Source organism: Electrophorus electricus, chromosome 3 (assembly GCF_041902795.1).
Source record: "Electrophorus electricus isolate QZ-2024a chromosome 3, ASM4190279v1, whole genome shotgun sequence".
Lineage (NCBI taxonomy): Eukaryota > Metazoa > Chordata > Actinopteri > Gymnotiformes > Gymnotidae > Electrophorus > Electrophorus electricus.
Genome location: NC_137499.1, coordinates 461835 through 476180, shown reverse-complemented (window position 1 = coordinate 476180; position 14346 = coordinate 461835). Strand labels below are relative to the sequence as shown.

The following is a 14346-nucleotide window of genomic DNA, read 5'->3' as shown; positions in this document are numbered from 1 at the left end:
GAGGGAGGGATGAATGAATGATGATGATGATGATGATTATTATTATTACTGTTGTTGTTGTTATTCTTATTGTTAATATTATTTAAATTAATATACCACCTTTTGCAAATCCAAAGATGCTTTACAGACAGAAATGAGGGTTTGGGGATGAGAGGGATGAATGAATGAGAGTTCTTAGAGGGAAGGAGGTGGAGGGGAGTTCTTATCTAATAATGTTCATCCTCATGGCACTCACTGTAGACTTATTTGGGTGATGACTGGCTCTGTGTGTGTGTGTGTGTGTGTGTGTGTGTATACGTGCGTGCGTGCATGTGTGTGTGTGTGTGTGTGTGTGTGTGTGTGTGTGTGTGTGTGTGTGCACCAGAGGTGCTGGAATCCTGTTGTATTTGGTAGATTTGTTATTATTATAATTAAGGTATTTTAACAATATTTTTAACTACACTGGAGTACGTTTTGTCTGCCATAGATGACCTTAGTAGAGGTTTTGTCCATTAAATTCAATTTCAAACTAGAAATCAATGTTTTCATGTTACTTTAATTCAATATGGAAGGTCACCATATACTGATTTGAAGTTGCACCTCATTCCTGACCAGGTAAAGTACATGTTGACAGTAACGTGTCCTGAAATGTGTTTATCGTTTAGCTGATACCTATGAAGTCGAGATGATATCTTTTCCAACATTGTGTTTGATAGTATGAATAATCCAACTCTATTATTTTGTTCCAAGCTCACGTTTTCACATGCTTTCCACTCTAAGTATGATTCCATGAATCATGATTCCATGATTCCACCATACTGGTGGAGATAGGTCGTTCCTCATAAACACCATCTTTTCCTTGTTATCCCTCATCCCTATCGCTCTGCTGTGGCCTGTTAGTAAAGCCTAAGCTGCCGTTTGGAAGGGTGCTGAGTGTTGGTTCATATTAATCACGTCCAGCACCTGGGTGTCGTTATTCCATCATGACAGTGATGCCCAGTGCTGTACACTCAGCCTGACACCAGCCCACAAGGACTCTGCCAATCAGAGAGGGAGGGAGAGAGAGGGAGAAAGAGAGGGAGAGAGGGAAGGATAGAGGGAGGGGAGGAGACTGGTGGACTTGCTTGGTTCTGGTTGCTCTGATAGGGGATGGGGGATCTGAATAATAATAAGAATAATAATAGATCTTTGCATCTCTGCTGAGTGATGAATCTAAACTGGTAGCACATTACAGATGACGGCCTCACCTGCCAGTGAAGGCGTGATATGACAATCAGTCTTTTTTCCCACCATCTGGGTTAATCACAAAATAAACGCTGCTAGAAGTCACACTTTTACATCAGATGTAGTTCTTCCATAATCTGCTATAAGGATTTGGGTCAGGATCTGGTTGCCAGCGTCATAAGTGCTGATCTTTCATTTATCTTGTCATATCAGGGGGGTCTATTACAGAGACCAGGAGAACAAGTCGTTTCCAGTTTTATACTTCCTCCTCTAACAGGGAGTACAAGGTGAGCTGTGTGCAGAGGAGGGGACAGGGAGACAGAGGGGAGACAGAGGAGGGGACAAGGAGACAGAGGAGAGACAGAGGAGGGGACAGGGAGACAGGAGAGAGAGAGGAGGGGACAAGGAGACAGAGGAGAGACAGAGGAGGGGACAGGGAGACAGAGGAGAGACAGAGGAGGGGACAGGGAGACAGAGGAGAGACAGAGGATGGGACAGGGAGACAGAGGAGAGAGAGGAGGGGACAGGGAGACAGAGGGGAGACAGAGGAGGGGACTGGGAGACAGAGGAGAGACAGAGGAGGGGACAGGGAGACAGGAGGGGACAAGGAGACAGGGGAGAGAGAGGAGAGGACAGAGAGACAGAGGAGAGACAGAGGAGGGGACAGGGAGACAGAGGAGGGGACAGGGAGACAGAGGGGAGATAGAGGAGGGGACAGGGAGACAGAGGAGAGACAGAGGAGGGGACAGGGAGACAGAGGAGGGGACTGGGAGACAGAGGAGAGACAGAGGAGGGGACAGGGAGACAGAGGAGGGGACTGGGAGACAGAGGGGAGCTAGAGGAGGGGACTGGGAGACAGCTCGGACTGCTGATTACTGGCAGCCCTGCGGGTTTGGTGCCAAGCCGTAAAGAACAGAGTCGTCCGGACGGCTTGTAATAAGGATCCTCTAGAGGATAATGATCTGTGTTTATATGGGGTACCAGGGCGAGACAGGAGCAACAGAGCTACAGAAACAGGACACATGTAGCCAGAGAATGAGGCAGAAATGCTTTTGGCAAAGGAACTTTTCCCTGGACCAATTAACAGAATGCTGTGTAAATGAAAGATACTGGACCTTTGACCTGTTCTGAGGATACAGGCGGTAAAACAGGTAACATTCATACAAATGATCGCTACCTGATTAACTGGGCTTGGAATGATGCTATTTAAAAGGCTACTGAGTGTGATGTGGGTTCAGGGCTCGGTAAGCATCAGTTATGAGACTACAGTGAGAGACTCTATCATAACAGTCCATTACGAGGGGCGCCGGCTATTTCACGCTACACTAAGACAGAAGAGTGGGAGAGAATTCATTGCACTCTGGATTCATCTTTATCTGACCTCTCTGAGGTCAAACCAACCTGTTCATAGAAACCAAAAAGACTGAAGGACAAACCTTTCATTCAGTTCTTTAAAACTACAGTGTATGCAAATGAATGGGTGTTTTTTGGAGGGGGTTATGGATGATCTTAGTCTTTCCTGAAGAGCAGCACTTTGCTTCTGTGTGGTCCATTAGTGAGAGTGCGGGAGAGAGATTCATGGCCAGGGTCTGGGTGGCTGTCAGAAAGCCCTACCCATAAACCCACAGGCTGGGTTCTCTTTCTCTCTGCCTCCATCCATCTTCCCCAAACATAATAGACGCTCTGATTATCTCTGAGACGTGTTACTGTGATGATACGCTACAAGATTAGGTTGACAAAAAACGACTTAGGCTGGCAAAATACCACAAATGTGCAATGAATACGTCAGCCTGAGCTGCGTGTGTGCAAGACATTTAATGCGTTTTGCTTGTGGCTACAAGGTGGGTATCAACTCATCATTTCCGAACAGCGCGACGGCTTCAATAGCAGCATCAACCATCTGGCGATAAATGCGCACAGCATTCCCACCTAATTTAGCAGACAGCAGGACGGGTTCCTCCTTCTCCCGCACATTCCATTCTTTCCTCATTTGCATGAGAGCTGTTTGCACATTTTTCTTAGTAATTTTTAGCAAACTGCTCCAAAACTTCAAAAGCGTTTCTACATGGCCACACTTTGTCTCCATATGTGAATATATGCGTTTATGCAAACTAGACTGCTGCTCCACGTTTGTGTGCAGTTTAGAGCTGGTTGATTATTCTATGGAGAGAAAAGCTAATAGATAAAGGCTAATAGATAATGGTTCTGGGAAGTTGGGGTGTGTGTGTGTGTGTGTGTGTCTAGAAAGTGTGCATGTCCTGTTTTCTTGCATGAGGGACTGTGCATTCTATTTGTTTATCTGTTTGTTATTAATTCTTCATTTTCACTCTCACAGGTCACTGCCATTCTGTGTCTATCATTCAGGACATGCGTGTCGACACACTGTTCAGGAACAACATTGACGAGCCTGAAAGGAAACACGCCTAACTCATGGTGCCTAGCAGGCAGCCTCAGTAAACCTCCATTTGAACGGTGTTCCAGGTCCCTTGGCTACTGCCTGGGGGGCAGTGTGGACATCCCAGAACTTGCTTGTGGCACTATGATTGAAGGGAGACAAAAAGTACCGGTAAACAGACGACTGACAACAGAGGAGAGAAGACGAAGATGAAGATGAGAGAATCAAACCAGAATTACCGAAAAGGTCATAAAAGAGAAGCCATATGTTGAAGTGAAGGATTCATGTTGGTGCAGAGGTTTCAACATCGGGGTGCATATCACATCAGCTGTGCTGGAATCCAGCGAAGGCTGTGAATGTCTCAGAACGTCATCTGTAAGGCACAGAGCTTCCTCTAGCGTGGCGGAGAGCCCCTGTGCGGATCACGTTACCTTGCTGTTGAGGTCTTTGTTCCTCACTGCAGATTAAATAAAGATTCTTACAAGAGAATCACTCTGCTGATGGGATGCTGCTTTTAAACGAGGTCACAAATTGTAAAGCATTTTGGTTTTTATGGTGAACACTGTTTCAGTTTTGGACGCTTACATTTGATCCAAACTTGATAGCGCAGGGGCCAAGAAAATGTGATTCTGCAGGCTGATCAGTCTGGGCAAACAGCACGCTTGAGCCAAAGAACGCAACATTAGCAGAGTCAGGTAGCAGTCAGATACGCAGGTAAAGATTGTTATGGCGAAACACAACTAGATTTTAGAAGCTTTCAAAAATACAGGTGCAAGAGACACACCTGGACACTAGTCCGGAACTGAAAGAGCTACAGGTGGAGAACAGAGACATGAGTGGCTGTTTAGTGAGGCCTGACCAAACAGGAAACAAATATTTACATCTGTGTATTGATTATGTAAGATATTGGCATATGTGTATTGATTATATAAGATATTAGCATCCGTATATCTGGTTTTTCTTTCTTTTTGGGAATTTCTGTTTCTACTCCTCTAGATCTTATTTTCCATAACTAGTGTCATTCTCACTCAGACACTCCCTGGCACATGTGTGAAATGAGTGTGAAAGGAAACAGTCCTTCTCCTCACTCTTCTGTTCACTCTTCTGATGTTCACTATTCTGTTCACTCATCTGGTGTTCACTCTTCTGATGTTCACTCTTCTGTTCACTCTTCTGCTCACTCTGATGTTCACTTTTCTGATGTTCACTATTCTGTTCACCCATCCGGTGTTCACTCTTCTGTTCACTCTTCTGATGTTCACTCGTCTGATGTTCAGTCGTCTGTTCACTCTTCTGATGTTCAATCGTCTGATGTTCAGTCGTCTGTTCAGTCTTCTACTCATTCTGATGTTCACTCTTCTGATGTTCACTATTCTGTTCACCCATCTGGTGTTCACTCTTCTGTTCACTCTTTTGATGTTCACTATTCTGTTCACTCAACTGGTGTTCACTCTTGATGCTCACTCTTCTGATGCTCACTCTTCTGTTCTTCACTCTTCTGTTCACTCTTTTGCAATTCATTCTTCTGTTGCTCACTCACTCTTGCTGAAATAAACAGTTGTGAATGTTCTGCTAGGTCGTTGGCTGCATTGTGATTTTTGTAGAGAACATAAAAACTGCATGTGAAGTTCAGAACAGGAGAGCAGTGTATTACTGGTGTGTGTGTGGGGTGGGGGGCTACTGGTGATGGGGTGGTGTGTGAACTGTGGAGAAGTGTGTGAGCCTTTTTCCATTGCCCAGACTCTTAGAAGCTGCCATATGGTCCTGATTACACTCATTTATGGAAAATCTCACACTGGATGCTTTTAGACTGCTGCTGTGTCTCCTAAGTGTTTGTCCCCTGCACTCAATTAAACCAGAGAGGGAGAGGTGGTTGGTGTGTGTGTGTGTGTGCTTGTGTGTGTGCGTATGTGAGAGAGAGAGAGAGATAGAGAGAGTGTCTGTGAGAAATACTGGAAGAAATGTTATAAAAGAGAGGACTAATACAGTGTATTTTGAACACACAGTGTGTTCAGTTTTTAGTGGATATTATGAACTACCTTCCTCTTAAATGGATGTGCAGCTGACCTCAGCAGCTCTAGACTGGGATCTTCTGCTGCTGGACTTAAAGCGTTCCAGAACAGCTAGACCCCACTCAGCGAGACGGACCAGTACTGCTCTCCATTTCTGTTCTTAGAGGTACAAATTAAGAAAAGCAGCTATGATATATTGACCAGTCAGTTTAATAGAATAGTGAACAAACACCTTGTAGGTGTCTGTTAGACACCCAGCAGTGCTGTTGGCATGTGTGTACAAAACCCAGCATCACTGCTGTGACCAGTATACCATCTTAACACCCACCGCTGTGACGGTGTCACTGGGTGTGTCAAGGATTGTCCACCACACAAAGCATACTTGATCAGCATAATGTGTGAGTAATGGGCATGTACCTGTACACTTTATCAAACAGGTGTAGCCTGTACCAGGACCAATGATGATACTTGCAGGGATCAGCACCAATGAGTTCACTGATACATCCTGTTATTATATATGCTGTCTTTAATTAGTATAATCACAAGCTTGTGTGTGTGCAGAAGGGATGTATGTATGGAGGTGACCTGTTCATTAATTTATTTTAAAATAAACCGTAAACCAGTGTGTGTGTGTGCATGTCTGTGTGTGTGCGTGTCTTTGTGTGTGTGTGTGTGTGTGTGCGCGTGTGCGCATGTCTGTGTGTGTGCGTGCGTGTCTGTGTGTGCGTGTGTCCATGTGTGTGTGTCTGTGTGTGTGTACGTGCGTGTGCATTCGAGCATTAGCTGCTGCCTGTTGTCACTTGCCCTTGTGTGTCTCTCTTTCTCTCTCTGTCAGAGTTATCACATGCTCTTATCAGCACAACGGCTCCTCTCTCCCCTGGAGAAATTCCTCCCCATGTTGCGCGGCCCTCCCCACCCCCCTTATCAAACCACACCCCCCCACACACACCCCCTCTTATCAGACCACACCCCCCACCCTTCCCATGGCCCCCTCTTATCAGACCACACCCCCCACCCTCCCCATGGCCCCCCTCTTATCAAACCACACCGCCCACCCTCCCCATGGCCCCCCCTCTCCTCTGATTCCACATAATGTGACCATCATCACAGAAGTATTGCACATGTGCTTCCTTTAGAGTGAACCATCATATCAGTGAGAACTTCTCTATTTCTGATGGTTTCCTTGCTGCTTTAGGTGTTTTACAGTTCAAATGATTGACTCTAAACACTTTAAATGTTCTGATAATGAGGCCAGTCAGAACATTGTTTTCTTCCTCTGAAAACTTGTTTTAGTGATATGTTGTGCTCTTGCACCTGGAGAAAGGACCAGTGAGCTGCCTTGTTGAGGTTGTAGTGTTAGGGTTAGAGTAGTTAGTGTGTTACATTTACAGTTACGGAATTTAGCTGACGCTTTTATCCAAAGCGACTTAAAATTATGACTGAGTACAACTTGAGCAATTGAGGATTAAGGGTCTTGTTCAGGGGCCCAACATCAGCAACTTGGCAGTGGTGGAGCTTGAACAAGCAACAAGTCAAGTACTTTAACCACTGAGCCATCACGCCCAACTTAGGGTTTAGGGTTATGGTAGTTAGGTTGTTAGGGTTTAGGGTAGTTAGGGTTAGGGTGGTTAGGTTAGGGTTAGGGTTTAGGGTTAAGGTAGTTAGGGTTGGGTTAGGGTTTAGGTTTAGGGTTAGGGTTTAGGATTAGAGTGGTTAGGTTAGGGTTAGGGTTTAGGGTTAAGGTAGTTAGGGTTGGGTTAGGGTTTAGGTTTAGGGTTAGGGTTTAGGATTAGGGTTAGGGTAGTTAGGGTTAGGGTTTAGGGTTAGGATAGTTAGGGTTTAGAGTTAGGGTAGCTAGGGTGGTTAGGGTTATGGTGGTTAGATTAGGGTTAGGGTTGGGGTTAGGGTTTAGGGTTAGGGTAGTTAGGGTTAGGTTAGGATTTAGGGTTAGGGTAGTTAGGGTTTAGAGTTAGGGTAGCTAGGGTGGTTAGGGTTAGGGTGGTTAGGGTTAGGGTTGGGGTTAGGGTTTAGGGTTAGGGTAGTTAGGGTTAGGTTAGGATTAGGGTTTAGGGTTAGGGTAGTTAGGGTTAGGGTTTAGAGTTAGGATAGTTAGGGTTTAGGGTTAGGGTAGTTAGGGTTAGGTTAGGGTTAGGGTAGTTAAGGTTAGGGTAGTTAGGGTTCAGGGTTAGGGTAGTTAGGGTTAGGTTAGGGTTAGGGTTTAGGGTTAGGGATTAGCGTTGGAGTAGTTAAGGTTAGGGTTTAGGGTTAGGTTAGGGTAGTTAGGGTTTAGGGTTAGGGTAGTTAGGGTTAGGTTAGGGTTAGGGTAGTTAGGGTTAGGTTAGGGTAGTTAGGGTTTAGGATTAGGGTTAGGTTAGGGTTAGCGTAGTTAGGGTTCAAGGTTAGGGTAGTTAGGGTTAGGTTAGGGTTAGAGTTAGGGTTTAGGGTTAGGGTTTAGGGTTAGGGATTAGCGTTGGAGTAGTTAAGGTTAGGGTTTAGGGTTAGGTTAGGGTAGTTAGGGTTTAGGATTAGGAGAGCATGGTGCCCGATTGCTCTGATATGGTTGCCTTTTTGATCTCTATCACCAAATTTCCTGCACTTCACCCTCTACCTTCATCATCCTCTACCTTCATCATCTTCTACCTTCATCATCTTCTACCCTCTGTTGGTTACCAGAGGATCAGAACACTTCACCGCCTCCAACATTCTGGTATGACATCACCTCATCCACATAAACTACCCAGAAGCCACTAGTCTCTTCTTTCCTAAATAGAAAAGAACAGAAATCTGATATCATCATAGTCAAAATTTGGCTTGGCATTATTTTACCAGAGTGTTGTTATTGCACATGCCTACTCATAAGGAGACAGACAACCAGGTTAAACATAAAATTTAAATATTTACAACCTGTTTGCCTCCAAAATGACTCATTAAGAGTCAGGCAGGTTTTAAACATGGAAATGCCAGTAAATTCTTGAAGGACAATGTCAGTATGATGATGAAGTGTATAAAATCACATTATGTGTCATGATATGCCTGACTATACCTAAACATAGTGGTTGGGCCCACACAGCAGGTTTCCAAACGTAGACATTTATATTATATGTCATGTTAGCTAGTGAGTGATCACAGTTAGTGTCTTTGAGAATTTTTAACATTCATATAAATTCATATAGATAAATAATGTGTATTTTTTCCTTGTTTTCTATGTTTTCTTGTTTTTATGTCCATATTTATGTTATAATCCCTCTCATCGTTCAAGTCATCATAATGAATTAAGTTTCTTAATAAACAATTCGTCGAAAACAAGGCCACATCAATGTTAGTAATATGTTTGAAATGTTTCAGCGGCACGTGTTCTCTAGACATTACGGTAAGGGTTGAACCGACGTGTCTGGTTTATCTGGATGCAACTCAGCGCGCACACCGCCGTGGACGCTATCGCCGCGCGAACGCGCAGACGTCGTTCTGCTTAATCCCGAGCGGTCGCGCGACATCTACGCGGAGCTCTATTCACCTTTAGCGTCATCCGGATTACTGCTGACAGGCTTGAAGCACGTTTCGCCGTTAAGAGCGCACTCGCTGGCCTTTGCTCTGTTAGAGAAAGGCTGTTCTCTCGAGGCTTTCCATCGGAACGTCACTCCCGCACCTCTACACGCGACATCTAGGTAGGAAAAAGAGCGTGTAAATTAAATCGGGCCTGAAATGGTTAATCTTTTGTTGTTGTTCGGTTATATAATTTGCAGCTGTCTCATGTCAGCAGCAGTTAGCATGCAAATTGTTCTGATTAATAAAATCTTCTAAGCATGTTTGATATTCGCTGCAGCGGAGTTAATCCCAGCAGCCTTTATGCACGCGGAGCAATGCAAACTTCAAGCACTACAGCTCAGGGTTTTTGTTTTTGTTTTGTTTTTTTACTTTATCTTTTCATTAACTTGGTAAACTATCTCTAGCGCTGTTATTCTGTTTCTGCTTTTTAAAATACACATCTCAAGGTTTGTACGCGCATATGAAGATGATCATATGCAAGATTATAGAAGAGGATTTACTGTTCCGGTCCGATATGTTCTCCAGCCAGGTGTCATTAACTGACCGGTATCTTAAAGTCGGTCCTTACTGACAGGTTGCCACGGCGCATCCGTGCGCACGAGCAGGGCGCATTTCCCCTTTGCTCCAGCAGTCAAGGCTCGTTAGCGCGTGTCGGGAGGTTCTGTTCACTCCAACCTCAACCTCCAGCTTCATAAATGCGCTTTCTGCACAGCGTGTGTGTGTTTTATCACAAATCGAGAGCTTCACGTCTTAATTAATTAACACAGAACAGTTTATTGGTTGTGTTGTCCTTACTGATAAACGACCGTCTTTCACCTTCCTTAATGAAATACCCGCCTGCTCTTATCTCTTCTCGGAGCGGATGATAAATTCGTGTGATGCATCTCCTCGGTAGGTAAACGATGCCCGGGTCAGTCGGAAGGTTACGGAAGAACCAAATTATTATGGCGCTATTACTGATAAGACCCGTCTAACCACGCTTATAAACCGAGATGGTGAATGAATGTAGGATAAAGGAAAATAGCCAGTGTCGATAATTAGCTTACGTCTCCCAAGAGACACTGAAACCATTAAATATTATGTGTACCCCCCACCCGCGCGCCTCTCTCTCTCTCCATGCGTGTTTTATTGTGGCTTGTCTCAACCAGCACTTTTAAGATTGCAAAAGGAGGCTTTTTTTGCATCAAGTCTGCATACTGATCACCAGGAGGCCACAGCCATACTGTCTAGGTCAAAGGGCAAAGAAAACTAGAATGTCTGTGACAAGCTGTGTGTGTCTATAAGGTCTGCATTACATGAATTATGTAACAGTCCTGTGATCACAGATTTACAGTCTCTTTTACTCTCATCTTGAAGATGTGTACACACACACATGCATGTAAACACACACTCCTGGTGCTTTGGGGAAACCTTTGCATAAGCACTAGGCTTCCTGCTTCTTTTCTCTTTCACTCCCTCATTCACTGGGTGTATGTTGGTGCAGGTAGAGACCAGGGCATAAGCTCACCCTGGATAGGGGATCACTCTACTCTGTGATGTCACCCTGGATAGGGGATCACTCTACTCTGTGATGTCACCCTGGATAGGGGATCACTCTACTCTGTGATGTCACCCTGGATAGGGGATCACTCTACTCTGTGATGTCACCCTGGATAGGGGATCACTCTACTCTGTGATGTCACCCTGGATAGGGGATCACTTCTCTCGCTCTGTGATGTCACACAGACTTCAGTGCAGACAAAAAACACAGACTCTGCTACTATGAGGCATAAAGATGACCAGCACAGCTATTTAGATGTGTGTGTGAGTGTGTGAGTGTGTGAGTGTGTGTGTGTGTGTGTGTGTCTGTCTGTCTTTATACTGCCTGGGTGTAGGAAAAAATCAGAACCCATTATAGACTCCTCCTAAGTATGTGTGGGTCAGGGTACTATTGATTGGTTTCAGAGAATGCAGTCTGTACACATGGACATCAATAATGTGTGCAATGTTTGGCAACAGATATCTAAAGCTTTGTAATGTCTGTCAGGTATTAACATGCTGGAAGTGGCAGACAGACTGACACTGGTAGTGAGCAGAATGCTGTAAGTGTAGCCATGAGTCATGTCACAGAAAGGGGAAGCTGTAATGAATAACAAATCTATTACACTGGTCTTTATGTTATTCTGTTGCACTAGTGGTCACATATGTATACCTCTCTGTCCTGCAGTGATTCACAGATATAAAATGACAGAGAGAGAGAGAGAGAGAGAGAGAGAGAGAGATGAACAGTCTGTAATTAGTACCCGCGCCTGCCTGCTGCATTCCACCTCTGTAAATTACAGAGTCGCTTGGCGATATGGCGTCTAGCCTGTGCCACCAGACTCAGCAAACATGCCTGAGTCTGGTGAGTTTATCCAGAGTGCTCCCATGCATACTCTCTCTCTCTCTCTCTCTCTCTCTCTCTCTCTCTCTCTCTCTCTCTCTCTACGTTTCTCTGCTTTTTTTCCTGTCTGTGTGGCGTCTTCTTTCTGCTGTCTAAAGTTTTGTAACTCATGCAATGAAGCAATTTTCAAACTATCCGGCAATTTTGTAAAACTGAAATTTATGAAATAGAAATTCAGTAAATCTTTGCAGCTAATTTAGGGAGCGTGTTGTCTGCCCTTCCTGCTCACTGAGTACAATGTAGTGCATCTGTCTCTCATGCTAACAGGGGCATAACTGCAGGGGTAGATGTAGGGGCAGATGTAGGAGTCATTTCCGGGGTAGATGCAGGGGTACATGTAGGGGTAGATACAGCAGCAGGGGCAAAGTGCTGCCTTTGATCACTCAGGCCAGCACGCACTACTACTGTCTTTCTTCCTTTCTTTCTCTCTCTCTCTCTCTCTCTCTCTCTCTCTCTCTCTCTCTCTCTCTCTCTCATGGGCCAAACCAGGGCCACACCTGGGACAAACCTGGGGCACACCTGGGACAAACCTGGACCACACCTGGGCCACATCTGTGCTGTACCTGTGCCAAACGTGGGCCACACCTGTGCCACTCCACCCTGCTGCAGTAGTCTGCTGTCTCTCTCCTGCTTTTAAACCTACTGACCTCTGACACCAGGTCACCTGGTGTGCTCAGAGTGCCTTTCATGGTCAGGTTAAACTGATCCTCACTGTCACGTGTTTCTCCAGTGTGGTACTTCCTTGCCATGTTTCCATAAGATGAGAAACTGCTAGTTTTCCTGTTTATCTCAGCCCTTCCTGTTTATCTCAACTCTTCCTGTCAGTGATTCATGTTTCATAGCTGCTCTTTTACTCGCCATGACCAGTTTATGATAATCTGTACCATCTAAAGTGTTCACATGTTTTGGAGTCTGAAGTGCTTAAAAGGATGAAGATGTCCTCCCTTCTGGCCTACTGTCTGCTGTATTACATTCACCACCGCGTGGTGGGCTGGTAGAGCCTGTCACAATAAAACCTGATATTCAAAAACATTATACTTCATCATTTGTGTAGGATGGCAGAGTCACATTAAGATCACCTCTAAAACCACTAAACCATTAAGATCACCACTAAACCATTAAAATCACCCCTAAAACCACTAAACCATTAAGATCACCACTAAACCATTAAAATCACCCCTAAAACCACTAAACCATTAAGATCACCTCTAAAACCACTAAACCATTAAGATCACCACTAAACCATTAAAATCACCTCTAAAACCACTAAATCATTAAGATCACCACTAAACCATTAAAATCACCTCTAAAACCACTAAATCATTAAAATCACCACTAAACCATTAAGATCACCACTAAGCCGTAAAGATCACCTCTAAAACCACTAAACCATTAAGATCACCACTAAGCCGTAAAGATCACCTCTAAAACCACTAAACCCTACTAAACCCTACTAAACCACTAAATCCCACCTCTGCCCAGCATCCCTCTGTGTTGCTGCATTGCTCCTGTTGCCGGTGTGCCATTCACTCTAGAAAAGGCTTGTACACCATTTTCTAGTTTTAATTTTGTCTCTGAGGTTTTAGAGTTCAGACAGCATCCATAATGTATGCAAAAGATAGACTCCGCCTTTTGGTGAGAAACCACATTGCAGTGAGACACTACCTAGCAGTAAGAGACCAACCACATTGCAGTGAGAGACCGCATTGCAGAGAAAGACCACCTTGCAGAGACCTCCTGACACTGTTCGCTCTGAACTATGAATATGTAGGATGATGGATGTTCCTCAGTTACTTTAACCTGGTTAGGGTTAGGGGTCAGTTTGGAAGTGCTCCTGTGCCTCCAGTGTTCTGTTCCTCCTCAGTGATGCTACTGTGTAGGGTAGAGTGCCATTCTGTCATTACGGGATATCACAGCTGCCTTTATGACCCTCACAGTGCAAAATCAGTGTGGTTACTCTTCCTCTGACATGCAAAATGGAAGAACATGAGTAAAAAGAAGTTTAAAACCAATTAGGCCACAAAGAGGCTGCTGGCCTTCGCCCAGGGAGGAGTCACCTGCTCCACATCAGCGTGTGGCGTTCTCGCAGTTCCTCCTGCTCTCCTGCTGAGGTTATTGGAGGTCCGTTGCAAAACATATACATACACTGCCTGGCCAAAAAAAGGTCAGCACCTGGATTAACTAAGTAGATAGGCAAGAGCCTCCCACTGGATCATTACTGCAGGGGTGATTGTTTCAGCTGGCAGCAAGTTACTGAACCCTAACTGATGCAGTGAGTAGCTTCTCATTTGTTAAACAACCATGTCAAAAGACACGTCCTGTGGTCGTGGAAAAGATGTTAATCTGTTTCAGAAGGGTCAAATTATTGGCATGCATCAAGCAGAGAAAACATCTAAGGAGATTGCTGAAACTACTAAAATCGGGTTAAGAACAGAAAAAAATCTTGAATGATCATGATCGTCGATCACTTAAATGTGAGGTGAAATCAAATCATAGAAAAACAACAGTAGAACTCAGGGATATGTTTAATAGTGAAAGTAAGAGCATTTCCACGCGCACAATGCGAAGGGAACTCAAGGGATTGGGACTAAACAGCTGTGTAGCCTTAAGAAAACCACTTGGGTGCATCAGGGTAAGAAGAGAGGCGGCTGAAGTGACGCACCCATCATGCCTAGTGCCTACGGTACAAGCCTGTGGGGGCAGAGCTATGATCTGGGGTTGCTGCAGTTGAACAGGTCTAGGTTCAGCAACGTTATGTGCCCAAAGAA

At 44.7% G+C, this 14346-nt stretch overlaps 1 protein-coding gene and 1 long non-coding RNA gene across 8 annotated transcripts in view; one reads left to right on the top strand and one right to left on the bottom strand.

Moving 5' to 3' along the window:
- Positions 1-1795: 1795 nt before the first annotated feature.
- Positions 1796-5193, bottom strand: LOC145657109 (uncharacterized). The gene is made up of 4 exons (XR_014122959.1): positions 4687-5193; positions 4184-4259; positions 3838-4055; positions 1796-3740 (listed from the first exon to the last, which is right to left on the bottom strand). It is a non-coding gene; the product is annotated as an uncharacterized LOC145657109 (long non-coding RNA).
- A 3837-nt stretch (positions 5194-9030) lies between these two features.
- dok4 (docking protein 4) overlaps positions 9031-14346 on the top strand; it is a 34524-nt gene continuing 29208 nt past the window's right edge. For 6 of the 7 annotated variants that reach the window (XM_081708747.1, XM_027012834.3, XM_081708741.1 and 3 more), the window contains exon 1: positions 9032-9275. The gene's annotated coding sequence lies outside the window, so the exon portion shown is untranslated. Of the gene's footprint in view, positions 9276-14346 lie in introns of all 7 variants that reach the window. The other variant, XM_081708744.1, reaches the window with a different exon arrangement.